Source organism: Pelodiscus sinensis, chromosome 20, assembly GCF_049634645.1.
Source record: "Pelodiscus sinensis isolate JC-2024 chromosome 20, ASM4963464v1, whole genome shotgun sequence".
In the NCBI taxonomy this organism is placed as follows: domain Eukaryota; kingdom Metazoa; phylum Chordata; order Testudines; family Trionychidae; genus Pelodiscus; species Pelodiscus sinensis.
Window position 1 is genome coordinate 12,904,320 of NC_134730.1, and position 16,481 is coordinate 12,920,800.

The following is a 16,481-nucleotide window of genomic DNA, read 5'->3' on the forward strand; positions in this document are numbered from 1 at the left end:
CAGGAAAATGTTTCAATAGCTCAGAAATGTTGCTGGGGCAGTAAACTCACTTCCTGCCCCACTCAGTTAATCAGATCCTGTTTAAAAGTCTCAGAGGAGTAGCTGTGTTAGTCTGTAACTTAAAAAGCAACTTTTAAAAAAATGAGTAGTCCTGTGGCACCTTAGAGTTAGTCTCTGAGCTGGCACAGGGCTACTTGTTTTTTTAAAAGTTGTTTTTTCAGGTCCTATTTAGTTGCTTGAAAGCCTGTGGCCCTCTGACTCTGGCTGGAAAGCACGTGTAATCCCTGTATAGTTCACATTACAAATAACACTCCCTGCTGTATGGTGTTGTGTCTGATTCATGGTTTTCCTGGAGCAACCTGGATTACCTGTCTGACGTGTGACATTTGCTGTGTCTGCCTGGGTCTGGAGGAAGGTGACTGCATGGAGGGAGCTGTTTGGAGCAGCTGGGATTGGGTCATTCCAGCTCCTCTAATTCTCAGTTGCACCTGCTGTCACTGCCTCCTCCTAGTGCGGTGTGTGTTGCTCTGGGACAAGGAAGAGGGTAGAACCCTAGCCCTGCTGCTTGCAAAGTTGTGTGGTTAATAAAACATGGAGGGTGTTTTTTTTGGAGGGGAGGGGGAGCAATTCCTCCTTGTGCACGGGGAAAGATTTGAAAAGGGGTTTGGCCCTGTGCTCCCCACTGAAGCTGGAGGGAGTTAGTGAGGATCAACCTTTACCATGAGTGTGGGGAACCTCAGGCCTGGGTGCTGGATGCCCCTGAGGATCAGGGCTCTTCCCAACACTGCAGAACCTGTGCTGGTGCTCCAGTTCCTCCACTGCAGGACTGGAACACACAAAATCTAATAGGCTTCTAGTTCAAGCAGTACAGGCTCCTACATTAAGCTCCAGGGGTCTCAGGTTCAAATCTACACAGCAGCTCCAAATTAGGAGCCAATACATGTGATTGGGTGCTTAGATAGAGGCAATGAAGTCAGGACTGCAGGGGATTGGTCATGGTTGTGCCAGTGATTTGCTTTGTGACCTTGAGCAAGCCACGGACTCTCTTTTAGGGTATGTCTGCAACTTTAACTTCTTGTTCTGGTGGGGTAAACATACTTTGAATCTTCTTTGTCCATCCAGAAAATGGGGATAATAGCTCCAGAGTGCTGAAAAGCTTTAATCACTGAATATTTGTAATGTGCTCAGCTAGGTGAAAGGTGCTTTAAGCATGTATTCCTTTATGTATCTATTATTGTTATTTACGCTGTCTGAAAGCAGTGGTCCCTGCCCCCTTGTAGAACTCCTGGACAGTCCAGGACATAGGCACTGAAATAAGATGCACTGAGTAAGTTCCCAGCTGACAGACAATGACTACTGCAGGCCCGTATGCAGGGGGGTGCAAAGAGTCCAAAAGCACCTCCCCTTGGTCTCCCAAGTAAGCATGCTCTGACCAGCCAGGGGACGGCTGGGGATGATTTCCCCACTTACTTGGGGGGTTATGGGTGTGTGTGTGTGTGTGCATTCACACCCTTGCCATCCACATTTTCAAAAAAAGCACCCTCCCCCCAGAAATTCCTGCATTTGGGCCTGTACTGAGTTCCAAGAACTGGTCTTTTCAAGCAGCTACAAGATTGTGTTAGCGTCTTTCTCCCTCAAACAGCAGGCTAGATTTACAAAACTTTACAGTCTTTAGGTGCTTATAGACTATTTGTTTTTCCTGTTCCATTCCAGCTCAGCTTTCCCCTTGATATTTTTGTACACACTGCCTCTTCTTCCTCCCACCCTCCCCTTGCCCTTCTCCCATATTTATTTTAGTTCTGGACATCCAACACTCTGGTCATCTGAAGAAGTTCATGATAGCGTCTACATGTTTTGTTAGTCTTTAAAGACTATTTGTTGTTTTTTAAGTTTATCCTGTACAGACTAACTTGGCTACCCCCTGAAGCTCTAGATCCGTGGTTCCCAACACGGTGTCCGCGGGGCATTTGTGTGCGCCCGTCAAGTGCTCGGGGCTGGCCTGGCCCCGGGCAAGTGGCGCATGCATGGTGCCGGAGCCGGCCCGGGCACATGGCGCACGGTGAGCGCCGGCCCCAGGAGCGCCGCGGATTGGCCGCCCGTGCTCTGGGCGCGCGGTGCTTGGAGGGGGGGGCGCCAGCCCCGGGCACGCGGCGCTTGGCTGGAGGAGTGCCGGCCCCGGGCACGTGGCTATGGGGGGGGTGCGTGGTTATTGGGGGGGACGTGTGGTTATGGGGGGGCGCCGCCCCCCCGCCCCTGGGCATGCGGCTATGGGGGGGGGGGGCGCGCCCGGCAGGCGAACGGCCACGCCCCCTGGTGCCTGGCAACCTCAAATGGTTGGGGACCACTGCTCTAGATTTACATACAAGTAATGCAACCGCTCCCCCTGCTGGCAGACACTGACAGCTACACTGGCATTTAAAACCTCTGCAGAATGGAAGCTAGGGAGGGGGTGTGTGGGGGGGGTGTCAGCGTGAATGCAAGCTGTGAACATACACCTATGCCTCAATGAGATTCCCTTCCCATGTTGGTTAACCCAGCCTGCTTGTCCATGAGTCGCTGGATGGCAAAGGATAGGAGTAACCCTTTAAAACAATGCGTTTGCTCCTTTGGTCACCATGCCCTTTCCAGCCCACTGAGACAGAAAATGGGTGATTATGTAGTAAATCCCAGTTGTAATCTTGAGACAATGGGACCTGGACAATGCTGTACTCATGCCCCTCCACTGTGGAGCTGACTGCCCTGTGTCCCTGCGGCTTCTTCCACACGGCCCTGGCACATGAAACGCTTGTGCCATGTAAAATCCTTGAGATGTGCATGTGCTGCAGTAGGTCCCTCTGCAAGACCGACCTCCAGCCTCCCTGAAGCGAAGGCCTCTTGAGCTCTTCTTCTGCCAGGATGTGGCTGAGCCTCACCTGGACAACTCTGCTGCTGGATTCCAACCCTCCCCTTGCGCCGACGCCTGTTTGTCCTCTGGTCTGTGAGCGCTTCGCACAGTGTGATCACTCCCACTGAGTCACAGCAGAGAGCTGGCATGGCACATGGCTCAGGATGTCAAATGCCAGGCTAGATCTGGAGGGTGTTGGGTTTAGCTCTTGTCCTGTCTGGGACTGAAGGGAGGATTTGGGACTCTCATAAATTATGGGGTGTTCAGACCTGGAGTTTGATTTGGGCCTGTCTCTGTTCATTTCGATTTACACAAGTAGTACCTATAGCCACTATAAATACACTCTAGGTGTCCTTAATTACCTAAAAAACACACCACAAATAATACCCTAAGGACAGCAGTACTTGGCACTATTCAAGATAGCCTACCACCAGTGACCTAGGCAATGTAAAAACACGAATACCACCCTTGGGACATACCCAGATGCTGTGGCTTTAAATTGTACTTAGCTGCTGATCACATAAGCTGAGCCTTGTTGCTAAGTTCCCTGTGGATTTTATGAGAGAAAAAGCTTTTTGTTGTGGTTGCAAAAGTAAAACAGCTTAGAGGGCAAAGGAGTAGAGGTTGTCAGTTGGGAGGCGCTGCAGAGCTAATGGGATATCTCGGTCCCAGAGAGCAGGGCAGCAGCAGGGTCCTGGGAAGGATGGCACAGAACTGAGGGGCTAGGAGCTGCCAGAAAGGCCAGTGGCCTGCCAGGAACACAACGGTGCCAATGAACACTGAGATCTTTCAAGAAACAATGCAGCAGATTCCTGGGAAAGAAGCAAAGGAAACAAGAGGGGTAGCCTCCACCAGGACAAATACGCTTCGCTCCGGCCAAGAAACTTCCTTCCCATGCCAGCTGGAGATTTCCTGCTCTTCCGAGAGCTGGTCCATAGCAGTGACCAGACTCTTCTCTCAGGCCTCTGGGAGTTTTGCCTAAGCTTTGCTGCTCCACTAACAGTCTGAGACTGTTCAAGAGCTTCCCAGCCTCTTTGAATTTGCAGACCCCTTTGGAAATCTTAGCCATAGCCCATGGACCTCCAGTTGAAAAAAACACTGCTTGAGGGCGAGATGACACTCCCCTGCTTTCCAAAACATGGTTCAGAAATTGCTTTCCCAGCTGCGGCAGAAAGGCCCAGAGTGTGAAAACCGACAGGGGAGGGAACCTTCAGGCTGAGTCCCTCGTCAGGACCAGCCCACAACAGCTTGGGACTTAGTGTCTTTGTGCAAGTGTAGGAGCTAAATGGTCTCAGTGTTTCCACCCACTGGGGGGACCTGCTGGTGGGGAAGCATTTCAGGGCTCCCCAGACAGGCTGCAATAAGCAGAGCAATCATGAGATGGGGAGAAGACAGTAGCCCATAATGGGGTGAGTGTCCAGGAACCCAGCAAATCCCTGGTGTCCTTTGTTCACGTACCGGGGGAGGAATCAAGAGAGCCAAGCAAGAGTCTGTGCAATGTGTGTGAGACCCACATGTTCCCGAGCACTGTTATGGGCCTGACCTAAGTCCCAAACCACATAATGTTGGACTCTTCCATGGAGTCTCAGCACTAGGGGATCCAACAGTCTGGAGCACAGGCGCCAGGGAGTGAGGGGGGGATGATCTGTGCCAGCCAACAGCTTTGAGCAGCCTCGTGCAATGCAGGACCCTACATGGGGTCAGTGTCATTCCAGCCTTCAGCAAGCACCAGCCACTTCGGATTTATTCTGGAATCTGGATTTTTATGATGCTCAACCCTCTGAGCTTCATGCACACACTGGAGTGGCTAGGGACAAACCCTGCTGCCCATCTCTACTTCTCTTGAAGGCCAGGAGGGAGAGAGCAGAGTTATGCCTATGCTGCATGGTAGTCCTGGGTCTGTGGGACCTGAGCTCATGGACTAGGTGTTTCCAAGTCTGCACTTGAGCGTCCCCACTACATTGTACAACAGGTTTACAATTGCTGGATGTGGGTATTACAACTATGCTAACATCCATATACTACACTATTCAGCCCTTCTGACTCTGGTCTGCAGCCTGAGCTGCATCCACACTGCAAAATGACAGACCCAAGTCACAGTGGGACTCAGGCTCTGACCCACGTCCTCAGCAGGGTCTTAGGATCTGGCCCTGAGTGCTTGTGGACCAATTTGGACTGATATGTGTGTGGACAGAAGTGGAGAAGGGGAGGGGGGGGATGATCTGGACTCAACTCTGAATTAGCACCTGGGCTAAGTGTGTAGTGTAGACATACGCAGTGAAACCAGCGGGATTTGGTCCTGAAGTTTCCATGAACTGAACAGCTTATTATCTCTGTCCCTCTAGGAACTCTGAGGGGTAGTCATGTTAGTCTGTAACTAAAACAACTTAAATAACAATGGTCCTGTAGCACCTTAGAGACTAACCAAAATATATATATAGTATCATGAGCTTTCGTGGGCACAACCCACTTCTTCAGATGACATATCTTTGGCTCCATATTTGTTATCTGAAGAAGTGGGTTGTGCCCACAAAAGCTCATGATACTAGCTATATATATACATATAATAGTCTCTAAGGTGCTACAGGACCAGTGTTGTTTTTTAAGTTCCTCTAGGAATTGTTGCTTCGGGGGCATTGCCCATAACCCCTCCCCCCCAGTAAAAAAGATTCTGTTGCCAATGCAATTTAAAGCCAGTTCCTGGTTTAGCTCATAGGAGGAGATTGGGGGATGTGTGTGTGTGCGTGTGTGGCGGGGGGGTTCCTAACTGCTAGCTAATTATACACTTGCTAGAGTAGACAGACACCCTGACTCCAAGGAAGCACCAATGACTCCTAATAATTCCTAGCTCTTACCTAGCACTCTTGATCTGGGATGTTCAAAACACTTTCCAAAGGTGGGAAGCAACTTTATCTTCAGGCGGGGAAAGTGAGGCAGAGGGCAGTGAAGTCATGCAGCAATCCAATAGCAAAGATGGGGACAGACCCCAGGTCCCTCAGCTGCACTCTATTCATTAGGCAATGCTGCCTCCTTTGATTTGTATGTGTGGCTTGTAAGTCAGCTGGAGTGTTCATGTGAGCTAATTGCATGTCAGATGCTGCCTACCAGGAACAATGAAGTCCTGTTGGAGAGGCTGCTTGTGAAAGCAGTGTGTAGGCCAGCTGTGGGCACACCCCTGGGAACACCTGTAAATGAACTGCCCTTCCAGACAGAAACCAATTCCAGCTGTGTCCTTGAGCCCAATAATAAAAAAAATAATAAAACCACCTGCACCTTCTTCTACTGGTGCCCTGCTGTGGGACTCAAAGCTCAATGCAAGGCTCAAATGCTTTCCCTGGGCCTGAGCAGCTGAGCTCCTACACTGATCGTGCGTAATTCTGTGGGTACAAGCCAGTGTAAATGAAGGATAATCCTGTTTAACTTTCCCAGCAATGCCTAGTGCAGCTGCAGCCTGTGCGAGTCCCTCAGTGGTGTGGCCATGTTGGACTCAAGCCTCTGGGGAGGGCTTTGCCAGGGGCCAGAGCCTCAGGACTGAGGTAAATGCTGTGAGGAAATCTTCACTGAGATTCCCTTGCAAGATGGCCTCTCCTGGGGACTGTCATACCGGGCACAACCCGGAGGGCCGCTGCCATGTGCCGTGGGAAATGTTAAACGTCAGGGTTAAAAAACGAACCAAGCTTTGCCCACAGAGCTGCGCTTCCTTATCTGCTTCTCCTTACCCCACATGACCCCCCCTCCTTCTCGCCAGTCCCCAGCCATTATTTTAACACAGGTTTACGTCAAATCACCTGGGCCTTATCTGCAGTTTCTTTTACTTCCTACTGCTTAGCTACTGACTTCCCGCTGGTGCAGAGCCATCCCAGCATGCAGTGGACTGGGAGCACCAACAGCCCTGTCATCCACCAAGGTGTCTGCTGCTGTGGAGGCCTGTCAGGGAGCCGAGTGGAGTTTCTGGTTTTGCTGCACTAGCTCCTAGGCGGTGAAATGGGATTGTTTAAGGGAGAGATGCTGAGGTGGGCCTGACATGAGGCCTGGCGGTCTGTGGGAAAGTTGGCTCCTTGGTTTTCCCAGAGGATTATATTCATCTTTGCCAAACCACACAGCCACAATATCATGTGGGCATCCCCACTGGGCAGGCTCTGGTAGGATACCTGCCACAGCACCAGTTTCAAAACTGTGCATTTGTGCAGCATTGAGCTGCCTAAGCTAAGTGGGATGGGGGCTGGCCAGTACTTGGGAGACTTTCCCAGGGAAAATAGGACCCTGATCAGAGTATCCCCTGTTGCTGAAAGGGCAAAACTTACTGCAGCAAGCCTGTTGGGTTCCTGGAAGGTGGTGTGCTTCTGTCTCAGTGGGGGGATGATTTGCCCACCCTGGAGATCTGTAGAGAAATTCTGGACCTCCTGCAGCTCTGAGACAGCATCTGCACTGTTGCTGGAAGTGCCGCCTTTGAAATGAGATGTAAAACTGGGGTCCTAACAACTTGTGCTCATTGGAGACATCATGGCACTTTTTGTGTCCTGGCCAAATGCCAGGGAATCCTTCTCACCAGTCCCCAGCCGTTATTTTAACACAGGTTTATGTCAAATCACCTGGGCCTTATCTGCAGTTTCTTTTACTTCCTACCGCTTAGCTATTGACTTAGGGAAATCCGGGCTGCCTACTTAACTGTCCCCCTCCCTGCAGATTCAGCTGGGGGTTCGCTTCCTGTTCTAACCTGTTGTGTGTTGCTCAATGCGGGTATATTGCCAAGGGCAGGTGCAGTCCACCCCCAGAGATGGCTGCATTTTAGCAGTGGGGGAAGAGCCTGGAGTCGAAATGCTTTGGGAGGCAGTGCCCTATAAGAACACACAGCATCCCGAGGAATTTTAAAGACTTCCCACAAATCTATTCGTTCCTCTGTTCACTCAGAGTGCAGACATCTTTCTGGAAGATCATGAATGGAGGTGAACAACAAGGCAGCAGACAGACTTCACGGGCCCTGGGCAATGTGTGTGTGTGTGTGGGGGGGGCAGCTCTGGGCCCTTATAAGCAGTGGGGCTGGGTACCAGCCTCCTTCAGCATCACCTGGGGCTCCAGCAGCAGCAGCCAGGAGCTCCAAGATCTTTTCAATCACTGGGCCCCAGGGCAGCTACCCCCTTTCCCGCCACGTTGGCCGACCTGGTGGACAATGATTGGAATGTGTCAAGTCCTGCTCTAGGGCAGCCAGCATGGAGGTGCTGGGCATGTTTCACCAGACAACTTTATCTTCTGTATTGCCGTAAGAGGAATTCCACAGAGGTACGTGGGTGACTGAATTCCTTGGGCCAGATCCAGCTCTGGCTTACAACCTGCAGTGGCTGGAGTTTCACCCACTCACTCCAGGCTGAGTTTAACCCAGTTAAGTTATCAGTGGACTTTGCATGATCAAAACTTGATTCTGATCTCACATTGATGTAGATCTGGACCAGTGCCTGTGATGATGAATAAAGGTCTAAAAAACATGAACGATGAGGGAAGACTGAAATAATTGGGCTTGTTTAATTTAGAAAAGAGAAAACTGAGAAGGGGACATGATAGCTGTTTTCCACTATCTAAAAGAGTGTCACAAGGAGGAGGGAGAAACATTGTTCTCCTTGGCCTCTGAGGCTAGGACAAGAAGCAATGGGCTTAAATTGAAGTAAGGGAAGGTTAGGTTGGACATTAGGAAAAACTTCCTAACCGTCAGGGTGGTTAAACACTGGAATAAATTGCCTAAGGAGGTTGTGGAATCTCCATCCGTGGAGATATTTAAGAGCAGGTTAGATAGACATCTATCAGGGATGGTCTAGACGGTGCTTGGTCCTGCCATAAGGGCAGGGAACTGGACTTGACCTATCAAGGTCCCTTCCAGTTCTATGATTCTATGATGTTACCCTGGTATGAGTCAAGACCACAATTAGCCCAGAGCAGTTCCCAATGTACCTTTGTAAGAGTTTGGCCTGCTTGCTTCCAGGTGTTCCCAACTGCTGCTCCCAGCCAGAAAGCTGCCCAGCAGCAGCTGTGGCCAATTGGCCACAAAGAGCCGGGCTCCACAACCACTCCCAGAGTTCAGGGGGGCTAGAATGGCAGTGCTTGCTTGGCTGCCTGTAGTCAGAAGCCACTGATTGATTTGTAAGTGACAGGAGATGGCTCCTGAGGATCAGTTGTGTGCTAGTCTAGGCCAGTCCAGGGCAGGAGATGTTTTATTTTCTCTTTAGGTTGTTCCCCTGTAATTGACAAAGCAGTGTTGGCTTCAGCTGGGAGAACTGTGTATAATAGTCTCTGCACTGAATCGCTGCCTGCTTTAAAACTGTTACTGTGGGAGTGGGCATCAGTGCCTTTTTGAGCTCCTGACGGGCAGGGGCTGTCCTTCTTTCTGTGTCTGTAGAGTGCCTGGCACAAGGGGCACCTCACCTAGTAGAGGTCTCTAGGGTTTGTAAATTTGTTTTAGAGCATGCCTGCAAATCTCTGATAACAAGTTCACTGAGGAAAAACTTAAAAAAACAACAGTAGACGAGTAGCACCTTAAAGACTAACAAAACAGGTAGATGGTATCATGAGCTTTGGTGGGCGCAACCCACTTCTTCAGATGATAGGAGTGTTAGAAGTCCAGATCCACATTAACTATAGCTTTAGCTTAGAACTCCTGTCGCTGCCCTCTGCTGGAGATCGTCCCACCAGTGCTGTGTCATAGGGCACAGACTGCCAACAACAGAGATTCTCCTTTAGTGCAGAGCTAGGGCCCCATTTCAGTGCTCCATGGTTACTGCAGTTTGCAGTCAACGAATTACTTAGCAGCACTCTCCTGGGTGTGTTCCCACAGTGACCTTGGCAGACAAAGGGCTCTGCTTTGTGCCATGACTGCTGGATGGGGTCTGGTCTCTCCGACAGAGATGACTGTAAGAGCACCGTTGGCATCCCCAGACAGAGAGTCTAGTCATGTGTTTTACTAACCCTATGCTGCTGGGCTGATGCCTCCAACAAACATGCCCTGTCAGTGGACAAGGTTGATCTCAAAGTCAACAGTTCTGGTAAGACTTTCGTTTTGGTCAGAAAACTGTCTCTAGCTCTATCCTGTAGCTGCTTGCAGGCACTCAAGGGCAAGCACAGCCCACAGGCTGTCGGGAGTGTTTTCTGGGGTAGGGTCGGGAGGGGGTGAAAGGGTGGAGGGAGAGGAGAGTGGAGCTCCTGCCCTGTATACTTTGTGCCATAGTGAAGGGGGTGGGGAGCTTGTGTTGTGACAGGGACATTGCTTGGTCCCATACACCACAGATGTTACTCCCTTCACCTCCAGGGACAGGGCTAGGAGGATGCACAATGCCTTTTACACTTCTAATAGCTCAGATCTCCCTGCAACGTCCTTATTACAGGCTCTTTTGGGGCTGTAACAGCACAGCGTGCACCATGCTGTGGGATCGCAGGCCCATGTGGTATTTTCTTGGCATGCTGAGAGAGAAGTCTGATGAAAGCATAAAATGCTTGGATGGGTAATTGAAGCAGAACATGACTCTATAACTTAGAATTCAGAGTGATAACACGCAAGAATAAAAAGAAACCAGAGAGAGACAAAGCAGGCTGCACCCTACAACAGAGAAGCACAACTCCTCCCACCTTGCTCTGGGTTATCTCTCTGATTCCAATGCAGACTAGCTGGCAAACAGGAATAGGAAACCCCTTAGACATTACAGTGATAACTGTGTTTACATTACAATCTATGGAGCCCTGCTGCAGCCAGTGGGTAGTCAGGGAAGTCCGGGTTGATTATATGGTGCAGTTTGCTCAACTAGTTCATTGAAAATAGGACTGTGCTTTTCAAATGTTCAGCAGGTTCCCAGCGATTGTTCTAATAAATCGGGGGAGGGTGGGTGGAGGAGGAAGCTTTTAAACTGTTGACACTGGTTCACATATTTGACTTAATGACATTTGAGCCAAATCCTGGTCCCTTACACCTGTGTTCCAGTCCTGCCAGGCACGTAGGCAGGTGAATAGTCCCATTGACTTCAATGGGGCATGTGGACTTCAAGTTAAGTATGTGCTTAAGTGCTTTGCTGGAGCAGGGCCCTGATTTCCACCACCAAAGCTAAGGGTGGAGCTTCAGTGTCACCCCCTCCACCCCCACCCCCACCCCGACGCCTGCTGAGCCCCATCCCCATACGAGAATTTGGTCACTGAATCTGCAGAGATGATGCCCTACTTGGCTGTGTCTCTTCTGCATCCCTGTCCCCAGTACCGCTCCACATGCTGCATGGGGGCTGGGAGTCCCTTGCACTCCCATTCTCCAATCCCTCCCTCCATCCCCCCCCACCGATGCTGCTTAGTGAGGTTTATGCATCTGCACAGTTGGGTGCAGCATGTGTCTCATAGTGCCCTGGCTGAGCACTAATGCCAAGGGTTCAAGGCCTGCTGGGTGGCGCCGGCAGCCCAACGTGCTGTGGCTACTAATCCCCTGGCTACGTTCGTCACCAAACGCATCATGTACGATATCACTTGGAAATGGAATTAAAAAAAGATTCCAGCGCATGGATCTTCCTGTGTGGTGCAACTTCAGCAGGTGTGTGCAGAGCTTCCTAGTAATGTAACCGCTTGGGCACTGAGTCATTGATCTAGTTAGCTTACAATTACCGGCTGGGCAAGGCTGGCATTTGAGTGAGGACCCCAAAACAGGGTGGGCAAAGGCAGGAGCAGCACTGTGTGGAGGGGAACTGCTAGAGCAGATGGTGTGGGGGATTAAGCCAATGCTGGCATTTGAATGAGGACCCCAAAACAGGGTGGGCAAAGGCAGGAGCAGCACTGCGTGAAGGGGAGCTGCTAGAGCAGATGGCATGGGGGATTAAGCCAACGCTGGCTGTGTTTTAGGGTGGTTAATATATCTGCGGAGAGGCACAAAGAATTGAGGATAATTTGTGGTGCAGGAAGCGTGTCTTGCTACGGCAGGTCTGTAAGAGACACATCCTGTCTTTCACTGACAAGCGATCTAAATCAGGCCAATTAGCAACACCCATCGTAGAGGTAATAACAGGGCCCTAGTGGCTGATAATATTGAGGCATCCGAATCTATGTGCACAAATAGGCTGCGTCTAGACTGGCATGATTTTGCGGAAATACTTTTAACGGAAAATTTTTTCCATTAAAAGTATTTCCGCAAAAGCACATCTAGCCTGGCAAGTGCCTTTGCGCAAAAGATTTGCTTTTGCACAAAAGCATCCATGGCCAGTCTAGACGCAATTTTGTGCAAGAAAGCCCCGATTGCCATTTTAGCCATCGGGGCTTTTTTGCGCAAAACAGTTCTTCCCTGTCTACACTGGCCCTCTTGCGCAAGTATTCTTGCACAAGAGGGCTTTTTCCTGAGTGGGAGCATGAAAACATTTGCGCAAGAAGCACTGATTTTGTACAATACAAAGTCAGTACTCTTGCGCAAATTCAAGCAGCCAGTGTAGACAGCTGGCAAGTTTTTGCGCATAAGCAGCCGCTTTTGTGCAAAAACTTGCCAGTCTAGACGCACCCATACTGTCTGCTTCTGTGTCCCCCTGTGGAACGGTAGTTGTTACAGTCTAACAGCTGTTTGACAGTCATGTAGTGAAGACATTGGACTGAGACTTGGGACAGCTGGAGTCAATTCTTGTTTCTTGTCTCCCAGTGTGACCTTGCATGAGTCATTTAATCGCTCAGTGCCTCAGTTTCCCTTCTTGTAACCATTCTCTGATGCACGTGATGTGTTTGGGTACTGCAGGGGCGGGCTCACACAAGTACAATATCCGGATAGCTCGGGTAGTGTGTGTGGACTAAGCTCCTTGTGGATGAATGCTCACGTTGCACAGGGAGCTGCTCACACAGGCGGCCAGCAGAGAAGAGGAGTCTGAGGCTCTAAAGCTAACCTGACCCTGCACAGAGAATACCTGAGTCTCACTCCAGCCTTAGTTTATCACAAACAGAGGCAGGGTGTGGTGAGAATGGGCCGGCCCTAGGCAGGGTGAGCCATGATTCCTGACCTAATCACCCTGCCCTACATTGTCTTCAAGCTGTTATTGTTTGTGCTTGGAACAGTGACCTATGTGAAGACAATGCCCCTGGTGCGAAGGATATAGCACAGAGAAGGAAGGAGCGAAAAGCAAATAGCCATGCATAGAAAATGGCTGGGAACCAGGGGCTCTTGCCCTGCAGCAGGTGGGATTAATAGCCATTGTAATGCCATTGCACATGCTACTCTTATTCATTTCCCTGCTTCCGCCTTCCTACAAAACCCTGGCTAATCGCCCTGCAGCAGTGAGTACCACAGGTTAATCACCTGCCACGGCATCCAGAAGGATTTGCTTCACGTTGGCTGCAATGTGGGAGCCTCTTTGACCAAACAGACAGACTGGGAGTTAGGAAAGAACCCTCGGCCCCTCCAGTTCATTCATGAGACCTTCCTTCCCTTGTATCTCAGCTGCGGCTGGGCCCATCCTTTGCCCTACACGTCCCAGTGATGATGTTTTCCATTCCAGGCCTGGAACCTGAACTCCTGCATTGTGAGGAGCCAGGCAACGCTCTCTCTGCATGTCTCGCTGCGAGTGGCAGTTGATCACCTTTGCAGGGAGATAAGGGAGCCAGCCAGTTCCTGGAGAGATCTGGGGATTTGCCCACTAAAGATCCTTGGCTCTTGTGTGGAGGAGTAGCTCTAGCAGCCTGATACCAAGCAAACCTTCTACCAGCTAGAGAGAGGGAGGGATGGGCTGAGGATGCGAGAGGAGGGCTTTGCAGGGTGCTCAAAAGCATTTGCTAACTGGGATAAGGATCCTGGCCTTCCCCTGTATCCTGTCGTCCCTGGTTTTGTTTCTTAAGCCCTGATCCTGCAAAGAGTTCCAGGCGGATGCACCCCAAACCCAGACAGACCCCCCATTCAAATATGGGGGCTCCACATGGGCGCAGGGAGCATGCTGCAGGATGTTGCCTCAGACCATAGGATCCTTGGGGTCCATGTGAACTGTCACAGCTCCACAGACTGCAGCAGATCGCTGACAAAGTGACCACAGATGGAGATCTGTCCCTGGCCTCTGCCAGAGTGCCCACGGGTGCTGGCATTTGAATAACAAGAGCGCTCGCCCAACCGGAGCGCGCAGCCTCCAGGCCTTCAGAGAGCCGCCCACTGCTAATCTGGGCATGTACCACATTGCTTTGGTTCTAGTCCATTGACCTTATTGTTTTTGCGTAGCGGAGCCTGACTTTAATGAGTGCCACGGAGCGAAGCTGTGATCTGTGTGTGACAAAACCTCTGCCTTTCAGTACAGGACTTGTCAAGTGCTCTGTCCAGTCCACCTTTTTAATGCCTGGAGCTTTCCCCTCTTCTCCTTGGATACCATTTCCCAGCTTGATCCACCTCGCTTCCTGACAGTCGGCCTCAACTTCTCTGTTAATTCCCTTCCACTCTTGCGTATGCTGCCACCCTCAGTGGCTCCCCTCTGCCTCTGGTGTTCACACTCATTAAGTTCTGGCAGGTGGCTGGGTCTCCCTTCAGTCACTGCTTATGCTAGAGCAGGGTTCTTCACCTTCACTGCATTTCGACCCCTCTCCCCTCTTCTGACAACCAAAATCACAGCACGACCCCAGGAAGTTGGATCAAAGCCCGAGCCTGCCTACACGCTGCGGGTGTGCGGGGAGAGCCTGAGTCTCATCACTCTGGGCGGGGTGGGGCACAGTTGAAGCCCCCGGGCTTCAACCCCTGGCAGTGGGGCTTTGCCTCAGGAGGTGGGGTTCAGGCTTTGTCCTAGGGCCCCAGCAAGTCTGAGGCCAGCCCTGGTGACCCCATTAAAATGGAGTTGTGACCCACTTTGGGGTGCTCCTGACCTACAGTTTGAGAACCTCTGACCTAGAGGAACAGCCAGTGCTCCTCGGTGCTGAGGGGAAAGCTCCTAGATAAAACCCTGAGCCAAACAGCCTGGAGGCCCCCCAACACTGAGCCATACAAACCCCAGGCCTGCCACTGAGCCAGAGGATGATGTCAGCCACTACGGTAAATCCAGCGGACTCAGCCCTTCGTGGGAGGAGCAGGAATTTCAGCCAGTGGAAAAGGGAACAATGCCCCCACCCTGGAATGAGTTTCTCTGAATTTCCTCTTGCATGACTGAGATCAGATTCTGGCTCAATGAGTTTTTGTTTATCCTGATCAAATATGGCAACTTAACTTTTTTATATTAACCTTTCCCGGTTACTGCTCCTTTCTCCACACAGCATGTCAGATAGATAATGGCAGGCCAGGTGGCCATGTTCTTGAGCAGAGCGCCCCCATGTGGGGAGTCTCTGGATGAAACTGACAAACTTTGCAAACTCCTGGAAAGATCAATAATAGAATGACAGTGGGGCCCTGCGTCCCCTTTGACATGCACCTTGTGGAGTTGTTAACACCTGAGCAAAATGGTTGCGAAACACTCGTAAGTCAGAATCCTCACATCCCTGGCAGAGCTTTAAACGCACAGTGCACCTGTAAACAGCTACAGGTGGTGTAGGGCAATGGCAAATCAGTGCCGGAGACCCTGATTCTCACCTCATTCTGGTGTAAGTCAGGAGGAACTCCAGTGCAGGCTGTGCAATTACCCCAGCACTGGTGTAAACAAGAAGCATAGCAGATCATTTTAGCATGTCCTGTTGCATGACAGACCTAGTGACTGCACCTGTCAGTGAGTCTGCAACCTCCCCGACTGCGTTAAGAAAGGACAACAACAACAATAAAGAGAGTAAGTAGGAGAAACCTCCTATTCACTGACCTTGCTCCATCACTGGCTTCCCAGGTGTGCTGTGGCGCAGTGGCTACGACTGTGAAGAACTGCGGTGGCCAGTGGTTCAGATACAGCCAGGGAATAAGGAGGAGGAATGGGTGTCAGCCTTCATGCCCTGACGACCAGAAGCTCCAGAAACCTGCTTGAGGAGTTGTGGTGAAGCACCAGGCAGGTAGAGCAAAGGGACCCAGAAGAGAGTTAGCTTTGACAGATGCAGCTTTATCACCCTTGCTCTTTACTAAGATCCCTGCCTCCCTCTGATGCCTGGCTCCACCCCCTAGTGTGTGAATAATGCCTGTTGCAGGAGCACTAATCCATCGCTCTGCCACTGACTCACTCTGTGACCTTGGGCAAGTCCCCTAACCTCCCAGTACCTTGATTTCCCCATCTGCAAAATGGAGAATAGGTTTTACCTTCTGGGGTACTGCACAATTTGCTATTTTTTACAGTATTTTGCAAAGAACGGGGAACTTGCTTCTGCTCTTGTGTATGCTCCATTAGCCCCAGTGGACCTGCATGGTGTAACTGAGGGCAGAATTTGGCTCTTGGGATTTTTCAGAAGTGCTATAAAAACACTACAGCTCGGGATTGCTGAGAATAGAATTTGGCCCGGTATTCATTCATGTTTGTTCACTGGGCACACACGTGTTAAGGCAACCGCGTGCTCAGTATAACAGATTTGGGAGCCTGGATTGCAGGGATTCAGTGAGCCTTTGTGACTCTCAGGCTCTCGTTCACGAAATCATAGGTTTCTGTGTGGTTTGCGTCATCTGGCAGTTGGCCACCATCTATGAACACATTGACAAAACTGGCTTGTTTTGCCTGTAGGCTGGTGAGCAAAAAGG

General features: G+C 50.7%; 1 protein-coding gene across 2 annotated transcripts in view; it reads right to left on the reverse strand.

Annotated features, from left to right (window-relative positions):
• The window catches only part of OTOP2 (otopetrin 2), a 53,099-nt gene extending 37,219 nt beyond the window's left edge, over positions 1–15,880 (reverse strand). For both annotated transcript variants that reach the window (XM_006136506.3, XM_025178132.2), the window contains exon 1: positions 15,625–15,880. The gene's annotated coding sequence lies outside the window, so the exon portion shown is untranslated. The remainder of the gene's footprint in view (positions 1–15,624) is intronic.
• Between the last annotated feature and the right edge of the window lie 601 nt (positions 15,881–16,481).